The sequence below is a fragment of the Bufo bufo genome, chromosome 2 (genome assembly GCF_905171765.1).
Source record: "Bufo bufo chromosome 2, aBufBuf1.1, whole genome shotgun sequence".
Taxonomy (NCBI): Eukaryota; Metazoa; Chordata; class Amphibia; order Anura; family Bufonidae; genus Bufo; species Bufo bufo.
Window position 1 is genome coordinate 267,653,778 of NC_053390.1, and position 7,916 is coordinate 267,661,693.

At 47.5% G+C, this 7,916-nt stretch overlaps 1 long non-coding RNA gene across 1 annotated transcript; it reads left to right on the forward strand.

The window, feature by feature from the left end:
• The first annotated feature begins 1,042 nt into the window (after positions 1–1,042).
• On the forward strand, positions 1,043–6,669 carry LOC120991442. The gene is made up of 3 exons (XR_005776670.1): positions 1,043–1,053; positions 2,205–2,208; positions 6,542–6,669. It is a non-coding gene; the product is annotated as an uncharacterized LOC120991442 (long non-coding RNA).
• The last annotated feature ends 1,247 nt before the right edge of the window (positions 6,670–7,916 follow it).

Consider the following 7,916-nt stretch of genomic DNA (forward strand, 5'->3'; position numbering starts at 1 on the left):
TGCCAGGCTGCCCAGAGGTAAGGACAAGCTGTCCTCTGTGGGAGGCGTATCCTCCTCGTCCTCCAGTAGTGGGCCCTGTCTGGCTACATTTGTACCTGGCCTCTGCTGTTGCAAAAAACCTCCCTCTGAGTCACTTCGAAGAGACTGGCCTGAAAGTGCTAAAAATGACCCCTCTTCCTCCTCTTCCTCCTGGGCCACCTCCTCTTCCATCATCGCCCTAAGTGTTTTCTCAAGGAGACATAGAAGTGGTATTGTAACGCTGATAACGGCGTCATCGCCACTGGCCATGTTGGTGGAGTACTCGAAACAGCGCAACAGGGCACACAGTTATCGCATGGAGGCCCAGTCATTGGTGGTGAAGTGGGGCTGATCTGCAGTGCGACTGACCCGTGCGTGCTGCAGCTGAAACTCCACTATGGCCTGCTGCTGCTCGCACAGTCTGTCCAGCATGTGCAAGGTGGAGTTCCACCTGGTGGGCACGTCGCATTTGAGGCGGTGAGCGGGAAGGCCGAAGTTACGCTGTAGCGCAGACAGGCGAGCAGCGGCAGGTTGTGAACGCCGGAAGCGCGAACAGACGGCCCGGACTTTATGCAGCAGCTCTGACATGTCGGGGTAGTTGTGAATGAACTTCTGCACCACCAAATTCAGCACATGCGCCAGGCAAGGGATGTGCGTCAAACCGGCTAGTCCCAGAGCTGCAACGAGATTTCGCCCATTATCGCACACCACCAGGCCAGGCTTGAGGCTCACCGGCAGCAACCACTCGTCGGTCTGTTGTTCTATACCCCGCCACAACTCCTGTGCGGTGTGGGGCCTGTCCCCCAAACATATGAGTTTCAGAACGGCCTGCTGACGTTTATTCCGGGCTATGCTGAAGTTGGTGGTGAAGGTGTGCGGCTGACTGGATGAGCAGTTGGAAGAAGAGGAGGAGGAAGCTGAGTAGGAGGAGGAGGAGACAGGAGGCAAAGAATGTTGCCCTGCGATCCTTGGCGGCGGAAGGACGTGCGCCAAACAGCTCTCCGCCTGGGGCCCAGCCGCCACTACATTTACCCAGTGTGCAGTTAGGGAGATATAGCGTCCCTGGCCGTGCTTACTGGTCCACGTATCTGTGGTTAGGTGGACCTTGCCACAGATGGCGTTGCACAGTGCACACTTGATTTTATCGGATACTTGGTTGTGCAGGGAAGGCACGGCTCTCTTGGAGAAGTAGTGGCGGCTGGGAACAACATACTGTGGGACAGCAAGCGACATGAGCTGTTTGAAGCTGTCTGTGTCCACCAGCCTAAATGACAGCATTTCATAGGCCAGTAGTTTAGAAATGCTGGCATTCAGGGCCAGGGATCGAGGGTGGCTAGGTGGGAATTTACGCTTTCTCTCAAATGTTTGTGAGATGGAGAGCTGAACGCTGCCGTGTGACATGGTTGAGATGCTTGGTGACGCAGGTGGTGGTGTTGGTGGTACATCCCATGTTTGCTGGGCGGCAAGTGCCAACGTCCCTCCAGAGGCGGAGGAAGAGGCCGAGGCGGCGGCAGCAGCAGAAGAGGCCAAGGCGGCAGCAGCAGAAGAGGTAGCAGGGGGAGCCTGAGTGACTTCCTTGTTTTTAAGGTGTTTACTCCACTGCAGTTCATGCTTTGCATGCAGGTGCCTGGTCATGCAGGTTGTGCTAAGGTTCAGAACGTTAATGCCTCGTTTCAGGCTCTGATGGCACAGCGTGCAAACCACTCGGGTCTTGTCGTCAGCACATTGTTTGAAGAAGTGCCATGCCAGGGAACTCCTTGAAGCTGCCTTTGGGGTGCTCGGTCCCAGATGGCGGTGGTCAGTAGCAGGCGGAGTCTCTTGGCTGCGGGTGTTCTGATTTTGCCCACTGCTCCCTCTTTTGCTACGCTGTTGGCTCGGTCTCACCACTGCCTCTTCCTCTGAACTGTGAAAGTCAGTGGCACGACCTTCATTCCATGTGGGGTCTAGAACCTCATCGTCCCCTGCATCGTCTTCCACCCAGTCTTGATCCCTGACCTCCTGTTCAGTCTGCACACTGCAGAAAGACGCAGCAGTTGGCACCTGTGTTTCGTCATCATCAGAGACGTGCTGAGGTGGTATTCCCATGTCCTCATCATCAGGAAACTTAAGTGGTTGTGCGTTAGTGCATTCTATCTCTTCCACCCCTGGGGAAGGGCTAGGTGGATGCCCTTGGGAAACCCTGGCAGCAGAGTCTTCAAACAGCCTAAGAGACTGCTGCATAACTTGAGGCTCAGACAGTTTCCCTGATATGCATGGGGGTGATGTGACAGACTGATGGGCTTGGTTTTCATGCGCCATCTGTGCGCTTTCTGCAGAAGACTGGGTGGGAGATAATGTGAACGTGCTGGATGCACTGTCGGCCACCCAATTGACTAATGCCTGTACCTGCTCAGGCCTTACCATCCTTAGAACGGCATTGGGCCCCACCAAATATCCCTGTAAATTCTGGCGGCTACTGGGACCTGAGGTAGTTGGTACACTAGGACGTGTGGCTGTGGCAGAACGGCCACGTCCTCTCCCAGCACCAGAGGGTCCACTAACACCACCACGACCATGTCCACGTCCGCGTCCCTTACTAGATGTTTTCCTTATTGTTACCGTTCACCACAATAAGAAAAATATTATTCGGGCCAATGTATTGAATAAAAATTCAGGCCTTTTTTTACAGACACCGAACACTATCTGGCTATCTATTTAGGTACTGTATTACACTAATACAGGCACACCAGTAATGACAGATTTATCAGGAAACTTAAGTGGTTGTGCGTTAGTGCATTCTATCTCTTCCACCCCTGGGGAAGGGCTAGGTGGATGCCCTTGGGAAAACCTGGCAGCAGAGTCTTCAAACAGCATAAGAGACTGCTGTCATTACTGAATATAAATGTGAGGCCTATTTTTTAGGCGCTGGGTGACAGGTATACGTTTAATCACAGAATTAGACTTGGATCTGCACTGTAGCGTGTGTGTTAAGTTTTTGAGAATGACCCTATCAGCACCTTGAATCTAATATACTCTTTTAGGGATAGATTTAAAGTAGGCCTTATACAGTAGAAACCACTAATTTTGAGAATTGCAAATTTGGGAATTGTTTTTCAACCCAGAACAAAAACTGTGCTTTGACGGTCACAAACAATAACTTGACCAGCTAAAACAGTACAGATTTGGTTGAATATAAATGTGAGGCCTATTTTTTAGGCGCTGGGTGACAGGTATACTTTTAATCACAGAATTAGACTTGGATCTGCACTGTAGCGTGTGTGTTAAGTTTTTGAGAATGACCCTATCAGCACCTTGAATCTAATATACCCTTTTAGGGATAGATTTAAAGTAGGCCTGATACAGCAGAAACCACTAATTTTGAGAATTGCAAATTTGGGAATTGTTTTTCAACCCAGAACAAAAACTGTGCTTTGACGGTCACAAACAATAACTTGACCAGCTAAAACAGTACAGATTTGGATGAATATAAATGTGAGGCCTATTTTTTAGGCGCTGGGTGACAGGCTCAACTTGCCCCTGATGTAGTATATGTCCAAAAAATAACCACACTATTGATGGTTAAATGCACTTGATGAAAGCTTGACCCTGATGTAGGATATAGAAAAAAATAACCACACTATTGATGGTTAAATGCACTTGATGACAGCTTGACCCTGATGTAGGATATAGCAAAAAATAACCACACGATTGATGGTTAAATGCACTTGGGTGACACAAGCTCAGCTTGCCCCTGATGTAGTATATGGCCAAAAAATAACCACACTTTTGATGGTTAAATGCACTTGATGAAAGCTTGACCCTGATGTAGGATATAGCAAAAAATAACCACACTATTGATGGTTAAATGTACTTGGTGGTAGCTTGTGCTGGCGCACTACAAGCCACAAAATGGCCGCCGATCACCCCAGAAAAAAGTGATATAAAAACGCTCTGGGCAGCCTAAAAACAGTGAGCAATTGAATATCAGCACTTCAATGATCCACAGCTGTAGATCGATCACTGAATTAAGTCTTTTGGAGGAGTTAATCTGCCTAATCTCGCCCTAACTTCGCAGCTGCAACCTCTCCCTACGCTTGTATCAGCAGAGTGACGTGCAGCGCTACGTGACCCAAGCTTATATAGAGGCTGGGTCACATGCTGCACTGGCCAATCACAGCCATGCCAATAGTAGGCAAGGCTGTGATGGCCTCTTGGGGCAAGTAGTATGATGCTTATTGATTGGCTGCTTTGCAGCCTTTCAAAAAGCGCCAAGAAAGCGCCGAACACCGAACCCGAACCCGGACTTTTACGAAAATGTTCGGGTTCGGGTCCGTGTCACGGACACCCCAAAATTCGGTACGAACCCGAACTATACAGTTCAGGTTCGCTCATCCCTACTCGTAAAGCATCCTGAGACCATTCATGTGTGGGGTTGCTTCTCATCCAAGGCAGTGGGCTCACTCACAATTTTGCCCAAAAACACAGCCATGAATAAAGAATGGTACCAAAACACCCTCCAACAGCAACTTCTTCCAACAATCCAACAACAGTTTGCTGAAGAACAATGCATTTTCCAGCACGATGGAGCACCGTGCCATAAGGCAAAAGTGATAACTAAGTGGCTCGGGGACCAAAACGTTGACATTTTGGGTCCATGGCCTGGAAACTCTCCAGATCTTAATCCCATTGAGAACATGTGATCAATCCTCAAGAGGCGGGTGGACAAACAAAAACCCACTAATTCTGACAAACTCCAAGAAGTGATTATGAAAGAATGGGTTGCTATCAGTCAGGAATTGGCCCAGAAGTTGATTGAGAGCATGCCCAGTCGAATTGCAGAGGTCCTGAAAAAGAAGGGCCAACACTGCAAATACTGACTCTTTGCATAAATGTCATGTAAATGTCGATAAAAGCCTTTGAAACGTATGAACTGTGTGTAATTATTTTTCACTACATCACAGAAACAACTGAAACAAAGATCTAAAAGTAGTTTTGCAGCAAACTTTGTGAAAACGAAAATTTGTGTCATTCTCAAAACTTTTGGCTACGACTGTATGTTATAGCTAACACTCTGCCCTGCTGCTTCTCTGCAAACCTTGACTTGGGGGGTCGAGAGGGGGCTTGTTGCATCAACTGCCATCCTGAAAGTAGGGGGGGTGGGTGAGCTTCTTTCAGCACCGGCCATCTTAACATAAGACCTCTGGCCATCTAAACATAAGACCACCGGCCATCTAAACATAATACCACTGCTGCCATACACAACGCCCACCTGACGCTGCCATACACAGCGCCAACCTGATGCTGCCATACACAGCGACAACCTGACGCTGCCATACACAGCACCCACCTGATGCTGCCATACACAGTGCCCGCCTGATTCTGCAATACACAGTGCCCACCTGATGCTTCCATACACAGCGACTGCCTGACGCTGCCATACACAGCACCTGCCTGATGCTGCCATACACAGTGCCCGCCTGATGCTGCCATACACAGCGCCAACCTGATGCTGCCATAAACAGCGCCAACCTGACGCTGCCATACACAGCGCCCACCTGACACTACTATAAACATATACAGCTACACCATACACAGCTCTACCACATGCCCATTACACAGATAGTTTGCTATATACACATTGCACACAAAGCTCTTATACATGTCCATTATACTGATAGAACTACTGTGTGCACACAACACACAGAAAACTGTACAATAGACTGGTTACACTGACATAGTCCTGCTCTATACACACCTTCCATACATAAAGTACCTTCACATTCTCCTACAGGGAGCCTGTGTTCCCCTAACTCCTCCCACACATATGGCTGATCACATGACTGTGACATCACCACAGGTCCTGTAACCACAATGTAGTCTGGAGTTGCTCTTGGTGAGAGAGATGTCCGTGAGGGGTGGGGATTCTCGGGAGAGGGGCGGGGCTTTGTGTGTGCTCGACCTGACCTCTTCTAATACAGGGCTCCTGACTAAGGAGGGAGAGGGGGAGGGACACAGTGCGTGCTCCCGTGTGCACACATGAGGAGTTACAGAACATCAGTCAGATGACGGATTCTCTGTAAACTCACTGAGAGCAGCCTGCTGTGCATAGAAAGCACAGCAGGCTGTAGAACAAAAAATGAAAAAAGATAGATAAATAGAACTATTTGGAGAAATGATTTTCTTCACAAAATAAATTAGTGTGTTTTTTTTTTTTTTACTAAGGTGTCGATATCCTTTAAGGTGGTAAGAAAAATTGGCTTCTGCTTAATTGTGTTGTTTTTTTTAATTTTATTTCTGTGGATTAAAACTGCAGGAGCATAGGTTGAAGAAACTGGACTGATGCCTTTTTTCAACTATACATTTCTTATCTGTGTGTCATTCTCATCCATGAACATCCAAAATGTTAATGTCTTCTTTGGTCATTATTGTGACTGAACTGAACCAACATGCAGTGACAGTTGTCACATTGTCAGGTTTGTTCATCCTTAAAAGGCTCTGTTCCTACCACACACTACATGGTGCACAGAGGGTAGAAACGTAAAAGTACAGTCCTGATAAAAAGTTTTAGACCACTTGAAAAATTGCAAGAAATCATATTTAGCATGGCTGGATCTTAACAAGGTTCCAAGTAGAGCTTCAACATGCAACAAGAAGAAATGGGAGTGAGACAAAACATTTTTTGAGCATTCAATTTAATAAAAACAAAGAATAAACTGAAACAGGCTGTTTTTCAGCTGATCAAAAGTTTAGGACCACACCTCCAAAGAAAAAACGAAACCCCCCAAAAACAGAAATCCATATTCCAAACATGAACTCAGTAATGAGTAGCTCCACCGTTATTATTTATCACTTCACAAATTTGTTTTGGCATGCTTGATGCAAGCGTTTCCATGAGGTGAGTGGGAACATTTCTCCAAGTGGTGAAGATGGCCGCATGAAGGCCATCTACTGTCTGGAACTGTTATCCATTTTTGTAAACTTCCTATGCCATCCATCCCCAAAGGTTCTCAATTGGATTTAGATCAGGGGAACACGCAGGATGGGCCAAAAGAGTGATGTTATTCTCCTGGAAGAAGTCCCTTGTCCTGCGGGAACGCTACAGCGTTGTCCTGTTGAAAAACCCAGTCGTTACCACAGAGACGAGGGCCCTCAGTCATGAGGAATGCTCTCTGCAACATCTGGACATAGCCAGCGGCCGTTTGAGGCCCCTGCACTTCCTGAAGCTCCATTGTTCCACTGAAGCAGAAAGCACCCCAGACCATTATGGCGCCCCCTCCACTGTGGCGCGTAGAAAACATCTCAGGTGGGATCTGCTTGTCATGCCAGTAACGTTGGAAACCATCAGGACCATCAAGGTTAAATTTTTTCTCATCAGAGAATAAAACTTTCTTCCACCTTTGAATGTCCCATGTTTGGTGCTCTCTTGCAAAGTCCAAACGAGCAGTTCTGTTGCGTTCAAGGAGACGAGGTCTTTGAAGACATTTTTTGTTTTTGAACCCCTTCAGTCTCAGATGCCGTCTGATGGTTTATGGGGCTGCAGTCAGCACCAGTAAGGGCCTTAATTTTGGTCGAGGATCGTCCAGTGTCTTGACGGACAGTCAATTGGATCCTCCGGCTTATTGCTGCTGAAATTTTTTGGGGTCTTCCACTTGACTTTTTTGTTCCACAACCCTCAGGATCATTTAAGAAATTCTAAATAACTGTCTTACTGCATCCCACCTCAGCAGCGATGGTGCGCTGTGAGAGACCCTGCTTATGCAGTTCAACAACCCGACCACGTTAAAAAAGGGAGAGTTTTTTTGCCTTTGCCATCACAACGTGTGACTACCTGACAGAAAATGACAATGAATCCACATTTTTTCACAGATTTGGCCTTTTAAAGGCATGCGGTCCTAAAATTTGGATCAGTTGAAAAACAG